The sequence below is a fragment of the Scyliorhinus torazame genome, chromosome 2 (assembly GCF_047496885.1).
Source record: "Scyliorhinus torazame isolate Kashiwa2021f chromosome 2, sScyTor2.1, whole genome shotgun sequence".
In the NCBI taxonomy this organism is placed as follows: Eukaryota; Metazoa; Chordata; class Chondrichthyes; order Carcharhiniformes; family Scyliorhinidae; genus Scyliorhinus; species Scyliorhinus torazame.
The window spans coordinates 120,357,666-120,374,617 of NC_092708.1; the positions used below are offsets into that span (position 1 = coordinate 120,357,666).

General features: G+C 45.2%; 1 protein-coding gene across 4 annotated transcripts in view; it reads left to right on the top strand.

Annotated features, from left to right (window-relative positions):
• LOC140391496 (ferroportin-like) overlaps positions 1 to 16,952 on the top strand; it is a 126,265-nt gene that overhangs the window by 47,558 nt on the left and 61,755 nt on the right. The window contains exon 1 of one of the 4 annotated variants that reach the window (XM_072476037.1): positions 15,646 to 15,856. The exons of 2 other annotated variants lie outside the window; for them this stretch is intronic. The gene's annotated coding sequence lies outside the window, so the exon portion shown is untranslated. Of the gene's footprint in view, positions 1 to 15,645; positions 15,857 to 15,889; positions 15,910 to 16,952 lie in introns of those variants that run through there. One more of the 4 variants, XM_072476054.1, reaches the window with a different exon arrangement.

The window sequence follows — 16,952 nt, forward strand, 5'->3', positions numbered from 1 at the left end:
GATGCGTGTGGCTCACGATGCCCCCTCTGTGACCCCACAGGAGAAGCTGGCCCACAACAGGAGGGTGAGGGCCCAGGTGGCCGGCAGGGTGCCGGACATACGAGTCCCACACCCTATAAAGAGAGGGATCTGGGGTTACGGGGGTAGCCAAGAACAGATCCGTCACCGCAGTGGAGATCGGAGGTGAGGATCCACCGGCCCCATCCAGATCACCTGTCACATGTGAGTTGTTGTTATCAAATAGACTGACCCATCCCTCCCACTGACTACATGCCTATTCTCCCGCAGAATTCGCATCCGACTCTGCCGGACCATACAAGGTGGTCCTCCCCCTGCATCCTATGAGAACACTTTGGAGGAGAACTCCCGAGATCACCACTTTATCCCCATCACATCTATCACCCACACCCTCCACCAGTGCAGAGACACACACCTCGGCGGGAGAATGTACTAGACAGGCTTCTGGGGCACATTCTGGTGAACACTACACAGCTTCTGATGCACATTAGGTGGAGGTAGGTAAGTCCCAGCGAGACATCAGTCGGAGGTTTTCTGGATCCCAGGACCCAGTTGGGTCCCAGTCAGATGCTGAGACTCTGGACCCGGCTATCCTGGAGCTGATGCAGACGCTAGGGTGTGGACGTGATATTCAGATGGGGATATCAGCGACAATTCAGCAGGTCTGTAGCCAATTGGAGGATTGGCTACAGGCGCAGGAGATGGTGCCTGCAATGTGTAGCACTAAGGCCAATACTGCTAGGGTGGAGACTGTAGTGGAGAGCTTGGTGCACGGGTGGTGGTGTCCAAGGCGTCGCTCAGTCAGTGACGGCCATGTCTGAGCGCCTTGACTGCATGTCCCAGTCACTGGGGGACGTCACCCAGTACCAGGTGGACCTTGATGAGGGTCTGCGGAGCATATCCCAGTTTCAGGTGGGCATAGCCGAAGCTCTGCAGAGCATGTGCCGGTCACTGGGGAGCTTCACTGAGGGAGTCAACACCATGCTACAGACATTGGGCAGCCGCCAGGGCTGGCAGAGCCAGATGATTCAAGCCGGGGCTCAATCCAGCTGTCCCTCCGTCCCGACGTGAACCCCAGCGCCCTATGGGCATGGACCAGGAGGAGGGGGTGCTAGGTGTCAACCTGGAGAGGTAATGGCGGGTACCAGCCTTCCGTGACCCACCTCCCTGACAACGGCACGTCTCGGGGTCAGCGCCTGGAATAGGGTGGCACGGCAGGACATGTGCCGCCGGCAAGTATGCCTCTGAATCCAGGACCCCCAGAAGCCGACCACCAGGGGTATCGAAGGCCACGGGGCAGGGTAGGCAGAGGCTGCCTCCATCTGTGATGTGCATCACGCGACACACCTAGATGCAGTGGTAGAGTACAAAAGACTAAGCGGGTCAAGGATCACAGAGGGCACGGGCGGGGGGGGGAATGGGTATGGGGAAGGGAGGTGTTGAGTGGTGGGGGTTTGGTAGAGATGGGGAGAATGGGGAGAGGTGGTAGAGGTGGGAAGAGAGTGGGTGTAGGGTAGGTGGGAGCACATGTGTTCACTAATAAAAACCATTGACCACGAACACTATGATGCCTCTGCCATCTTCTTCCACAATGCGGGCCGATTTATCCCACTCCACTTACTGGAAGATCTTAACACTATGGCCAGCAGTTGCGATTCTATTGCTAAAGCAAATAGGAGCAGAGACAGTGGAAATTGCCCTTCGTGTCCAATTCTCCTAACAGCACGTCTTTCGGGACTTGTGGGAGGAAATCGGAGCATCCGGAGGAAATCCACGCAGTCACGGGGAGAACGGGCAGACTGCACAGACAGTGATGCAAACCGGGAATCAAACCTAGCGATGGGAAGCAACAGTGCTAACCACTGTGCTGCTGTGCCGCACATTTAACAGGGAGCTAGTACAAGGAGGCATGACATTGAATAATGATGGGTCATGAAATAAATGCATTTCAAATAAAAAAGGGGTTTATTAAATTAACTAAACACACTTAAAACGGATAAAGCTCATGGTCTGTATGGATTATTAATAATAATAATAATAATAATAATTTTTATTATCACAAGTAGGCCTACACTAACACTGCAATTAAGTTACTGTGAAAAGCCCCTAGTCGACACATTCCAGCACCTGTTCGGGTACACAGAGAGAGAATTCAGAATGCCCAATTCACCTAACAGCACGTCTTTCAGGACTTGTGGGAGAAAACCAGAGCACCCGGAGGAAACCCACGCAGACACGGGGAGAATGTGCAGACTCCACACAGACAAAGTGACCCAAGCCAAGAATCGAACCTGGGATCCTGGCGCAGTGAAGCAACAGTGCTAACCACTGTGCTACTGTGCCGCCACATATTTTGAAGGAATCTAGGGGAGAGATAGCAGAGGTACTATTCATACTTAATAATCCATTTGAAAAGGTATATGCCAGAGGATTGGCAAGATAGCTAATGTAATTCCTATATTTTTAAAATATAAATTTAGAGTACCCAATTCATTTTTTCCAATTAAGGGGCAATTTAGCGTGTTCAATCCATCTACCTTGCACATCTTTGGGTTGTGAGGGCGAAACCCACGCAAACACGGGGAGAATGTGCAAACTCCACATGGAGTGTAATTCCTATTTGGGAAGAGGGGCAGAACTTGTCCAGCAAGTTATCAACTAGTCGGTTTAACATTAGTGATAGGAAAAATAATCAAACCTTACTAAAGGAGAGAATAGGAGTGTCACCTAGAAGTGACTAATATAATAAAGAAGAGTCAGCATGGACTTCAAAAAAGGAAAACCTTGCTTCATTAACCTTACTGAAATTACTGAGACCAGAGAGAGTAGACAATGGTAATGTAGCAGATGTAATTTATCTGGATTTTGAAAAGGCTTTTGATAAGATTCCCTTGAACAGATTCGTAAGTCAGAGAATGCGGAGTTAGGGACAAATGGCAGAATGGATTGCTAGTTGGCTTCAAGACCTAAAGCAGAGGGAGGTGGGAAGTGGTGTTCCACAAGGATAAGTGCTAGGACCACTACTGTTCAAAATTTATATTAATGATTTGGACTTTGGGATCAAAATCACAATTTCTAAATTCATAGTTGACACTAAAGTGGGGGTTGGTGGTATTAGCCAATCGTGAGAAGGACTAGAGAAATTACAGGAGGATTTTTGTAAAGTCTCAGGCAAGCGACCACTCAAGCAATGTCTGGAACAATTTGGTTTTATTCAGGTTACTAGACACGTCCCAAAGGTCTCCTGCACTCGGCCCACACCTGGGCGGGGCTATTTATATCCCAGCAGTCCTAGGATCCGTGGGGTTAGCCCTGTCCCTCATATGGGTTCATTGTATTCACGCGAGGCCACAGGGTCTCCTGTAGGGTTATGGCACCCCCCCCCCCCCCCCCCCGTCGATAGCTTGACCATGTCGACGGAAGGGGGGAAACCCTTTGCTCTCTTCACCAAAGGCTGACTATCCGGCACCCGACTGCTCCAGACCCGAAGGAGTGTAATGGACCGGGAAGCATTGCTTTCTGGTCGAACGTATGGGAGGTTCTGCTGCCTCACCCCTGGACCTGTGACGTTGTCCGTTGGCAAAAGCTCCATGTCCGACTCCTGGTCAGACTGGTTGATGTCCTGCATTTCTGAGTCACCGGGTCCAGCTGTCTAACTGGGTACCACCAGCAACTGCTCCGGACGGAGGCACACCACCGGGCTCAGGATCTGTGGTCAGTCCTCGGGTACGTGTTTCACCCGGCTCCGGAGATGGTCCACGTGCCTATTTGAGTCCTTCCCTTGCACCCACACCCTATACGAGACCGACCCGGTGCGTTTTATGACTGTTCCCAGAGTCCATAATGCCCCGTCAGTAAAATGCCGGATGTAAACGGAGTCGCCAGCGGTGAATTCTCTCATGGGCCTGGCTCACAGCGCACTGGACTGTTCCTGCTGGTCACTGATCCTATCCCCGGTGAAACGAAGCTCAACCCTCTGCGCAAGTGTCGACCCATCAAAAGCTCTGTGGGAGTCACCCCGCTGGTAGCATGCGGCGTGATCCTATAGTAGAACAGAAAACGAGCAAGGCAGGTTTCTGGTTAGCCCATGGTCTGTTTTCTCATCTCCAGTTTGAACGTCTGTACAGCACGTTCTGCCAACCCATTCGAGGACGGGTGATAAGGCGCAGTGCAGACATGACAGACTCCATTTTACTTCAAAAAATCCACAAACTCCAAACAATGAACTAACTTGGTGCCATTGTCCAACACAAGGAGCTATTGGAGTCCGTGAATGCTAAAGGTCTGCTGGAGTCGTTCAGTGGCGGCACGTGATGTAGTTGTCATCATCCGGTGTACATCCAGCCATTTAGAGTGCACGCCCACCCTCGGATACAAGGCTCCCTGGGAAGATCCTGTAAAATCCACATGGAGATGGGACCAAGGCCAGCCCGGCCAATCCCATCCTCGTCACCAGTGTAAAGTATCAGGCAAGCGACCACTCGAAAGCGATGTCTGTAGAAAAATTTGGTTTTATTCAGGTTACTGTCATAATATCCACGCATGTATATAACGAAGTGCAGACAGGCAGTGATTGACACACAGGATGACCAGTAAGCACACAACACAGTGCAGCCAATCACCAGACAGGACACTACCACTATAAAGCCAGAGGGCACTAGGTTTCCCGCTCTCTCTGGACCCAGCCACTGAGACAGTCAGAGTCCACGAGCTAGCACAGTGCAAACACCATGCGGTAGCTAGTAAGTCTGGTCAGGCTAGTACAAGGTCTCCAGTCAGTTCAGTATAGTGTCGACCCACAGTTAAATATGTATGTTAGTTCTATCGTTCAATAAAACGGTGTTGGATCTTCTACAGTGTCAGAGGTCTGTTCCTCGCATCGCTGCATCAAGTGCAGTCCACACCGAACCGACCTGCCTAACACATCAGTTACTATACACTCCTACTTCCCGAAGGGTCTCCCACCCCGGCCCTCACCTGTGCCGGGGTTTTTATCTCCCAGCAGTCCTAGGAACAGTGGGATTAGCCCTACCCCTCATCTGGGTAGATCATATTCAGGTGAGGCCACAGGGACTCTGATGTTGCAGAGCCCTGGGTCTTCTGTAGGGTTATAACAATATTAATGAGTTTACAGAATGGGCAAATAAGGTAGCACATGAGGTAGCACATTTTGGGGGGAAGAATAAGGAGGCCACTTATTACATGGAAGGTGCAGGTCCTCCAGACACTACAAATCCTGATTTCAAAGACTTGAAGTAATATGAATTCTGTTAATGCATGCTATTAATGTTAGATTTTTAAACACACAGTAATTTAGATTTGGAGTAGTTGTAGTTGCAACACAAGTTTTATGACAACTGAAGGAACTACAGTTAGCGTTTGTACAGGGGATAAAGACTTTTGGGGGAGGTACAATAGAAGGATCAGGTACATTAAGGGTTAACCTGGGGCTGAGTACAGTACCATATACCCATGATGTAAGGAGGCACCTGACCGAGAGCTGAAGTCAGCAGTGTAGACCTAGACAGTAACATGTAGCGACATGCCAGGGAATCCGCTCCATACATGTCCCCTCTATGATAAATATGTACATAGTTTGTTAATGTTAAAGACCTCTTGGTAATTTCTACAAGCCTGCTTAATGGTGTCAGCAGTATACTCCATGGATAAACAAAACTGTGGTATCTGGAAAAAATAGGATATTTCAATTCCCCTGAGGGCAAATGGGGTTTGGGTTCAGCATATGTGAAAAACAGAACGTCTAACAGTACAGCACTCTGTCATTACTGCAATAAAGTGTCAGAATAGCTTTTGTGCTCAAGACTTGAGTGGGGCTGCGCTCACAACCTTCAGTGCAAAGAAGCATATGAAAATCTTCTGTTCTCTTGCTTGATGAAATCATTAATCAAACCAAATAAATGAATTAACACCTCTGTTAAAATAACAGGTAGTAGGTGTTATTGCTAATGCTGAATGATTTCAACTCATAGTGACATCAAGTGCACAGCACAAAAATGGCTATTTGGTTCAACTGATGTATGGAGCCACCTCCCAGTCTACTTTGTCTAACTCAATCAGCACATTCTTCTATTCCTTTCGCTTTCATGTATTCATCTAGCTTCACCTTAAATGCACCCAAGCTGGGGCAGCATGGTGGTGCGGTGGTTAGCATTGCTACCTCACGGCGCCGAGGTCTCAGGTCCAATCCCGGTTCTGGGTCACTGTCCGTGTGGAGTTTACACATTCTCCCTGTGTTTGTGTGGGTTTCGCCTCCACAACCCAAAGATGTGCAAGATAGGTGGATTGGCCATGCTAAATTGCCCCTTAATTGGAAAAAGTGAATTGGGTACTCTAAATCTTAAAAGAAAATGCATCCATGCTGTTTGCCCCAATACTCCTTTTTCCACATTCTTGCAATTCTTTGAGTAAAGAAGCTTCTTTTGAATTTTCTCTTGGCTGAGATTTTTAGGATGGCGAGGTTTCCCTTCCAGCCATCCAAGGAGTTGGCGGCGAACACATCCCTGCCAATACTGCCTGCCCCGCAGCCGACCAATATTATTGGCCGCAGCTCCCTAGTCCCTGCAGCATCAGAAGCTGCAGCGGTTCAGTCCCAAGAGTCCAAGGCCAGGTAAGTGTGGGTGGGGCAGGGAGGCGAGGCCCAGGGGGCTGGCAGATTGTTATTGGAGATTTTAGGTGGGAGTGAGCACCTAGAGAGGACATACCTTTTGAGTGGTTGCCCGATGTTAACATGAGGCTGCTGATGGAGGCAGCCCCCAGTCTGAGGCCTGAACCAGATTACTTTTAGAGCTTCCCCCTGCCCCGGAACACCTCCGCCAACTTGAAAATTGAGGCTGGATGGTAAACTGCCCTGAAGTGGTCACTAACAGGCTACTTAAGGGCCTCCTTTGGAGCAAGGGCAGATGTGCTAGTGTAGGCCTCATCTGTCCCAGTAAAACTGCAGAGTTCAGAGCGGGCAGGCACCCAAAAGAATTTTATGGCCACCCCCGCCTACAATTCGACTGCAGGGAATGTAAAAGTCTGCCCATTGTATTCCGAGAGTTTTGGACTCACCACAAGCAAAACCATTTTCTCTACAGCAACCCCATCAAACTGCTTCATCATGTTTCTAAAGACTAAAAATAAATGAGATTTCATAGAATCAATCGTAGAAACTTACAGCGCAGTTGGTGGCCATTCAACTTTTCATGTCTGCACTTGCTTTTTGAAGGAGTGGTTGTGTTTAGTCCTACATTGTCACGTTTTGTCCCCAACCTTATACGTTTTTCATCCTCAAGATTCAACTCAGCTGCCACTACCTTTTCAATTAGAACATTCCAAATCCCGGTAACTAAATGAAAAAACAAATTCTGATCTCCCACCTAAATCATTTTGTCAATTATTTTAAATCTGTAACCACTGGTTACTGACCTAAGTGCAGCAAGACCTCGACAATATCCACGCTTCAGCTGACAAGTGGTAACTAACACGTGTTACACAAGGTCCAGGCAATGACCATCTCCAACAACAGAAATCTAATCATCGCCCCTTGACATTCAATGTCATTACCATTGCTGAATCCCCCGATATCAACATCCTGGGGGTCATTGTTGACCAGGAACTGAATGAGCCATAAAAATAGGTGGCTACAAGAGCAGATCGGAGACTGCAAGTGCTGTGGTGTGTAACTCACCTCCTAACTCCTGAAAGCTTGTTCACAATCTACAAGGCACAAGTCAGGAGCGTGATGGAATACTCTCCCCTTGCCTGGATGAGTGCAGCTCCAACGACACTCTTGGGTGGGATTCTCCGTCGGCTGACGGCGGAATCGGGAAACGCGATTGGGCAGAGAATCGGTTTTGACGGCTAGATCGTGACGAACACCGGTTTCACGCCAAATTGCAATTGTCCAGTGCCACGACAGCGTCGTCGATGCGTTCCAAAATGCACGTACAGTAAATGGCGTTGGCAAATCATTAGCGGGCCTGACCCAGTATTCTCTGGGGCCTCCACGATGCTCCGCCTCCACTGGGACGCATTCCCGATGGCGAGGTTCATTTGTGCTTTTAAGAATCGTGGAACAGGCGCGTGGCTGCTGAGGGAGAAAGGTGGTACGGAAAGTGTCCAACATTGCTGTAGTTTGCTGACAGTTGTGCCGCTGGCCGGGGGGGGGGGGCTTTGCCAGAGGGCTGGGAGGAGTAGTGGGGAGTGGCCAGGAGGTGGGCTGTGGTGGGGGGGGGGGGGGGGGGAGTGGGTGGGGACGGAGACGGAAATTAATTGCTGTGGCCTGCAAGGCAGCCATGTAACTGCACACACCGCTGACTGCTCACTGTGAACTTAGGGCCACAGGTCTAATGGATGTCCCCAGGGCACACCCCAATTGCCCTTTGACCCTAGCTGACCCATCAGTGGGATGGGCGCGCACCACCGAAATCAGTGTCATCTTGTTGGCTGGGATGAGTGTGTCTGGGGAGTGTAATGTGTATATGCGGCTGCAGTTTGTCAGCCTCCCAGTGTCATGAACCCGGCGAATCCCGCACCTTTTCTCATTGGAATCGATTGTGTTCTACATGGTGCTGGTGTTACCCACTCCACAGTCGCTAAATCGAAATCAAAACAGTTTTGCTGTTGTGAAAATCCACAAATCCTGTCCCGACAACAACACTTAGTGTCAGGATCAGAGAATCCGGAGAGAAGTTTGAAACCATCCAGAGCAAATGAGCCCGCTTGATTGTGTTATGGGTCAGGGTTCAGAGAACCCCGAAGTGTATCATAGAGTTCACCTGACCCACAACATATTCAATAGATTGTGGTATGGGGAGCACACGACCCACTCTACAGGTGTGATACAGCAGAAATGGATCAGTATTTTTTAAAACAAAACAATGTTTATTCTATGAACTCAAGTTAACCTTTTTAAAACAAACAGTGAATATCTTAGCAACCATTAATTCAAAGATAACCCCCAAAGAATACAACACTAAGTAATCCTTTAAACTGTCCCTTTTAACATCCAAAAGACTTAACAAACCTTTAAACAGGAGCACATTAGGTTCACATTCACTATTGAGAACATTTATAATTCTGAATTCACCAAATGATCCAGAGATAGTCTTTGGATGGCAGAGATCAACAGGACAGCTCTTGGTTTAACTTCAGCTGCAGCTACTGGAAAACCCAGACACACCCAAGCTTTTTCTCAAAGTGAAACTAAAAAGCAGAACCAGAGCTCAGCTCCACCCACACTCTGACATCACTGCAGTAACATGAGCAGCTAACCATTTCTTAAAGCGACATTCTCATGACACCTTCCCCCAAGAAAAAAAAAACAAGCCATCAACTTCAAGATGGTTTCATTTTTCACCTTTATCATTTCAAAAAACAACACATGCCAACAGGTATAATAATAGTCCATTTTTTTTCGCTCTTCTTCCTCCTACTGAAACTCCTTCTCGATTGACAGTCTCTTTGAACAAGAAATTCTCTGCATGATCCGTCCATTTCTCTACGCCTCGGCATTTTTCTTTAAAGTCAGATACTTTAGTTCAATCTGATCACAGAGTCCCTTGTAATTCTCCAACACAGGAGCATTGGTTATCACAACTTTCAGGCAGTCAAATGCCTGTCGAAAGTCCGCTGACCATTGAAATTTTCGACGTTTCTTCAGCAAGTCCATCAGTGGAGCAATCACGCTGCAAAACCTTTGCACCAATGGTCGATCAAATCCACTCATGCCAAGAAATCGCATCATTTCCCTTTGTCTCGAGGGTATCGGAAACTCCTCAAGAAAAGTGACTTGGACTTTCCCAAATTCACTTTTGGCTAGGTTTATCACCAAACCCGCCTCCTGAAGTCGATCGAATAACTCCATCCGATGTTTTAAATGTTCTGTCCATGTCTGGTTGAAAATTACCAGATCGTCGATGTATACCGCACAATTGGGTAATCCTGAAACGACTGTGTCAGTTAACCGTTGAAATGTGGCTGGGCCGTTTTTCATGCCAAATGGCATAACTTTGAATTGGTATATACCATCTGGAGTCACAAAAGTTGAAATCTCCTTCGCCCTTTCGGATAAAGGTACCAGCCAGTAACCTGCCAGTAACCTTAAATAAATCCAGTTTGGAAATAAAAGCAGACTGTCCCACTTTCTCAATGCAATCCTCCAATCGTGGGATAGGATAAGAATCCGTTCTTGTAACTGCATTAACCTTTCTGTAGTCCACACCACAACCGTTGGGTACCATCTGGTTTTGGTACCATCACTATGGGTGAGCTCCATTGGCTGCAACCCACTTCAATTATGCCATTTTCAAGCATACTTTCAATCTCTTTGTTAACCTGTGCCAATTTTAAAGGGTTAAATCTGTATGGATGTTGTTTGATCGGAACAGCATTTCCCACATCTGCATCATGTGTAGCCATTTTAGTACTTCCCAATTTATCTCTACAAACTTGCCCATGTGATATCAATAACTCTTTCAGGTCAGTTCGTTTTTCCTCTGGAAGATAACTCAACAATTTAACCCAATTTTTAAGAACATCCTCATTTTCCAATTTAATTTGAGGTATGTCAAATTCACAGTCATCTGGATTTGGTTCGTCACTTTGAGTTAGAATCATTACAACCTCCTCCTTTTTCTCTCCTTCCCTTTCAAAGTACCTTTTAAGCATATTCACATGACACATTCGGTGAGTCTTCCTTCTATCTGGTGTTTTTACCACATAATTCACCTCACTTAATTTCCTTTCAGTCTGATAAGGTCCACAAAACCTAGCTTTTAAAGGTTCACCTACCACCCGTAACAACACAAACTTTATCCCCACTGGCAAAACTATGAACTTTGGATTTCTTGTCCGCGACCCGTTTCATCACATTTTGTGCAACTTTCAAATGTTGTCTAGCCAATTCACCTGCTCTATTTAATCCTTCCCTAAAATTTGACACATAATCCAATAATGTAATTTCCGATTTCTCACCCACCAATTTTTCCTTAATCAATTTAAGTGGTCTTCTTACCTCATGACCAAAAATTTGTTCAAACGGACTAAATTTGGTTGACTCATTAGGTGCATCCCTAATTGCAAACAGTACAAATGGAATTCCTTTATCCCAATCCTCTGGATAATCTTGACAATAAGCCCTCAACATTGTCTTTAATGTCTGATGCTCTGATTCTTAACGCTCCCTGCGATTCTGGATGGTACGCAGTTGATTTAAATTGTTTTATTCCTAAGCTATCCATAACTTCTTTGAATAACTTTGAGGTAAAATTTGATCCTTGATCAGATTGTATTTCTGTCGGTAGTCCATATCTAGTAAAGAATTTAAGTAATTCCTCCACAACCTTTTTAGCTGTAATATTACATACTGGAATGGCTTCTGCAAACCTAGTAGACAAATCCATTATAGTCAAAAGATATTGATTCCCACTTTTCGTTTTAGGAAGCAGTCCTACACAATCAATTAGGGCCCTTGTAAAAGGTTCCTCAAATGCTGGAATGGTATTATGGGCGCTGGTTTTATCACTGCTTGAGGTTTCCCTATCACTTGACATGTGTGACATGATTGACAAAATTTAACTACATGTTTATGTAGTCCAGGCCAATAAAAATGTTTCTGGATTTTAGCTCTAGTTTTCCTTATCCCCAAATGACCTCCCACTGGTACCTCATGTGCAACTCGCAATACCTCCTTTCTATATGCTACCGGCAATACTACTTGATGAACATTTGCCCACTTTTCATCCGCCTGCATATGTAAAGATCTCCATTTTCTCATCAAGACATCACTTTTACGGTAATAACACTCTGGTATACACTCAGATTTCTCTTCCGTATATGCTTTCTGATACATCCGTTTTATTTTTACATCTTTCTGTTGCAACTGCATTAATTTTCGTGAACTAAAGATATCCGCCTCACCCTCCACCTGTTCTTGTTCTTTTTCAACCATCTGATCAAAAATAGTTTCTGATAATTGCACTTCAACTTCACCTTCACTCTTTGATTTCTCCTCGTCTTAACCTGTGACTTTCCGACCTTGTTACTACACAATCCAGAAAAATTCCAGGGTATTCGTCCTTCAACACTTCAGTTTTCTGATTTTCCACTGGCTTATCAACCACAGTAGGCATCACTCCCACTTGTGATCCAGCTATATCATTACCCAAGATAAACTGTATTCCTGGACAAAATAGTTTCTCTATTACTCCTACTACCACTTCACCACTCTTCACTGGACTTTCCAACCTTACCTTATATAATGGAACGCTACTCCTTTTCTGGCAACATTCTTCCCAACCTACATAACTCCTCATCTCTTACCATTAAAGATTGACGAGCTCCCGTATCTCTTAAAATTGTGACTTCTTTACCTGCTCCTCCTGATACACATGAGTAAACGTTACCCACACAAGTAAATTCTTTAAAGACATCTGGCACCTTCTTACCAATCACCTCTTGAACAGTCTGTACAATCTTTTGCACCTCCTTTGCTTCCCTTGGGCTTTCCTTTACCACTCTAACAAACCCCACTGTCTTATCCTGTTTTACCACATTAGCCTTCCCAGTGCTTTTCTTCAACCACCAACACTGTGACTTTACATGGCCTAGTTTATTACAGTGAAAACATTTGAAACTTTTCATTTCTTTTCCACCCTCCTGGATTTATTTTTTAATCTGAGGTACACAATCCTTATTATCTCCCATCAGATCACGTTTACCTTTACCACTTGAGTATTTCTCATATCCGCAGTTTCTATCCCTCACTGGCTGAAACTGATGTCAGAAACCAAGCTTTGATTTATGAACTAATTCATAATCATCTGCCATTTCTGCTGCTAATCTCGCAGTTTTAACCCTCTGTTCTTCCACATGAGTTCTCACTACATCAGGAATTGAATTTTTAAACTCCTCCAAAAGTATAATTTCTCTGAGAGCTTCATACGTTTGGTCTATTTTCAAAGCCCTTATCCACCTATCAAAATTACTCTGTTTGAGCCTTTCAAACTCCATGTATGTTTGACCAAATTCTTTCCTTAAATTTCTAAACCTTTGTCTGTAAGCTTCAGGCACTAGTTCGTATGCACCTAAGATGGATTTTTTCACTTCCTCATACGTCCTCCGGTAGTGATGCAAACACTTCACCAGCCCTACCTACCAGCTTTGTTTGAATCAGTAATATCCACATGTCCTGTGGCCATTGCATTTGTTTAGCTACCTTCTCAAATTAAATGAAAAAGGCTTCTACCTCCGTCTCGTCACACCTTGGCAATGTTTGGATATATTTAAATAGATCCCCACCTTCGACTATGGCGCTCTTTCTCACTATCCTCATCACTATCATCCAACTGTACGTTTCCTTTTACATCTGCCAATTTTAACTGACTATCATGTTTCATGGCCATTTTCTGAAGTTCAAACTATCTCTCTTTATCTTTTTCCCTGATCTGTATCCCCCTTTTTCTTTTTGTTCTGCTAGGGCTATTCTTTCTTTCCTCCTTTCTTCTCTCTCCTTTTCTTTGTCCTCTCTATCTCTCTCTCTTTCTTTATCTTTTTCCTCTCTTTCGTATTCAAGCTGCTTTAGTTCTTTCTCATGTTCCATTTGTTTAATTTCTAACTGAATTTTTGCCGTTTCCAATGAGTCAAACTGTATCTCAGGCAACTTGAAATGCTTAACCACCGCCATAATTACCTCATCTTTTCGCATTTTGTCAGGTGATGTTAACTGCAATGTTTTTGCCAAATCTAAATCTGAAATCTGCTTTTAGACTCTGTCCGTAAGGTACTGCGTGTGACCGTCTCCACCCCCAAAAACTTCAGAGCCTCTGAAAGAACCATTGTCCAGAACACACTCCGTACTCCAACTAAAATACCACACCTGAAAAGCAACCACAATATGCTCACCCCTCTCTGCCTTTAAGTTCACTAAGCCAATCCAATAGATAGACTTTTATCCTCCTCGAGCCCACAATTGTTATGGGTCAGGGTTTAAAGAACCCCAAAGTGTATCATGGAGTTCACCTGACCCACAACTTTTAATAGATTGTGGTATGGGAGCACCGAAATGGACCAGTATTTTTTAAAACAAAACAATGTTTATTCTATGAACTCAAGTTGACCTTTTTAAAACAAAGTGACTATCTTAGCAACCATTAATTCAAAGATAACCCCCAAAGAATACAACACTAAGTAATCCTTTAAGCTGTCTTTTTAACATCCAAAAGACTTAACAAACCTTTAAACAGGAGCACATTAGGTTCACAATCACTATTGAGAGTATTCATAATTCTGAATTCACCAAATGATCCAGAGATAGTCTTTGGATGGCAGAGTTCAACAGGACAGCTCTTTGTTTAACTTCAGCTGCAGCTCACTGGAAAACCCAGGCACACCCAAGCTTTTTCTCAAAGTGAAACTAAAAAGCAGAACCAGAGCTCAGCTCCACCCACACTCTGACATCACTGCAGTAACATGAGTAAATTCTGGAACTCTCTCCCGAACAGCACAGTGGGTGTACCTACACCACATGGACTGTAGCAGTTCAAGAAGGCTGTTCACCACCACCTTCTCGAGCAATTAGGGATGGGCGATAAATGCTGGCGAATCCAGTGATACCATATCCCTTGAATGAACTTTAAGAAACTCGCCACAGGCAATAATAATAATCATTACTAGTGGCACAACTAGGCTTACATTAACACTGCAAGTTACTGTGAAAATTCCCTAGTCGCCACACTCCGGTGCCTGTTCGGGTACACTGAGGGAGAATTCAGAATGTCCAATTAACCGAACAAGCACGTCTTTCGGGACTTGTGGGATGAAAGCGGATCACCTGGAGAAACCCACGCAGATACGGGGAGAACGTGCAGACTCCGCAAAGACAGTGACTCAAGCCGGGAATCGAACCGGGGTCCCTGGCGCTATGAAGAAATAGTGCTAATCACTATGCTACCGTGCCGCCCTATAGCCTTTACCGACTTTATCCAAACTCTTCAACGTCTTCAAAAGAGCCGCTGATAGCACAGTGGTAAGCACAGTTGCTTCACAGCTCCAGGGTCCCAGGTTCGATTCCCGGCTTGGGTCACTGTCTGTGCGGAGTCTGCACGTTCTCCCCGTGTCTGCGTGGGTTTCCTCTGGGTGCTCCGGTTTCCTCCCACAGTCCAAAGATGTGCAGTTTAGGTGGATTGGTCACACTAAATTGCCCTTAGTGTCCAAAAAGGTTGGGTGGGGGTTACTAGTTTACGGGGATATGGTGGGAGTGTGGGCTTAGGCAGGGTGCTCTTTCCAAAAAGGGCCAGGACAGACTCGATGGGCTGAATGGCCTCCTTCTGCACTATAAATTCTATGATTCTATGGTACTTCTTAACCTCCTCTGTTCCAAAGAGAACATTTTTAACTGTTACAACATCTCAAAACTTAAGTCTTTCATCTGCGGTCACACCCTGCCTAAGCCCACACTCCCACCATATCCCCGTAACCTAGTAACCCCCACACTGGCAAATCGCCTCTGTACCTGGCGATAATGCGTGGGTAATTCTAAGTCCATAGCCTGCCCAAAAATAAGTGACTAGGCGCCGTACTCAATATTTAACTCTTTAGTAGTCTGCCTTAATTGTCATTCGTTGACAATAAACGGTCATGTGGCCCGGAAGAGCTGGAGAAGGTCGGTGGGTCCTGAGACGTCGATTGCTCAAAACGTTGTCCATAAATTATTGACAGAAATAAAATGCCAATTTGCTTTGGAAGAAAAATAGTGCGAGCCAGTCGATGACGGTCTGAGTTTTTGGATTGCGATGAAAGCACTGTGACGCTGTTCATGCGGCGGCGACCTTGTGCAGTGAGTAGTGAGGCTGCCCGCTGCTAATTATTGACAAGAAAATCCGTCTTCTGGTATCATGTAAATTCTTTCTGTTTTACATACTTGCGGGGTTATGTGAATTGCCGGTCAGGTCGAGCTATGTTTACAATTGAGGACTGTTTACACAACATCAGAAAATAAAATATATTTGGTAGGGAAATTCCTTACAGCCCAGCAACAAGGAGGAAGCACTTAGCTGCTCAGTCCTCAAGAATGTGGCTTCGAGGGCTTCTGGCGTTCAGCCCGTGAAAACCTAAAAAGGCCTCTCCAACTGGATGTTGCTTTTGTATTTCTGCCGCTCTAGATTTTGATGGGGATGTGCTGCCTCCAACAGCCCAAAACCATGATTTGTTTTATAGCCTGGCATGTCATGTGCACAGCGAGGTTTCTAAACCGAATCTTTCACTTGTTAATTCTCATCCTCAAATGTTTTCTTTTACGATTCTACACCCATACTCTAGACCATCAAAATGGCATATGTTGTCCTATATTTGGGTAGAAAGGCTATAAAGAGGAACGAAGTAAATCTAGTTTCAAAGTGCAGATGGAAACAAGTGCCAGGAACGTGCAAGATGACTGTTCCGTATAGAAACATCTTTGTGTACTTGACTTGCCAAGCTATATAATAGCCCAACTTTAAAAAATAGATTTATTTATTGCAAGAAGTAAGCTTGAGCAAGAAAACTAACCAGCAAAGGTGCAACAATACATACATTTGTGTCAATACTTTAAAGAAACTGCTTAATTTTTAAAATAATTCTTCAACTGAGTCCATAACATGATAAATATTGTAAATGGTTAAATAAGTTGCTGCCCATACCCTTCAGTTTCTTTTGAAGTGGCAACCAGTTTTGTTTTTGAAGAATGATCCTGGTTCTTTTTCAACACACTTGACAATTAGAATTATCATAGCTCCACCGGGTCAGATCTAAATAACGTTTTTGGAATTTCTGTCTGACGTCACTAGATTCTTACAGTAATCCACAGTCCATAAGATTTGTTGTTTCTTCTCACAGTGGCAAACATGCCCATATTAGCATGGCTGGTGGTATTAACAGGACCGTTTTGACCTGAT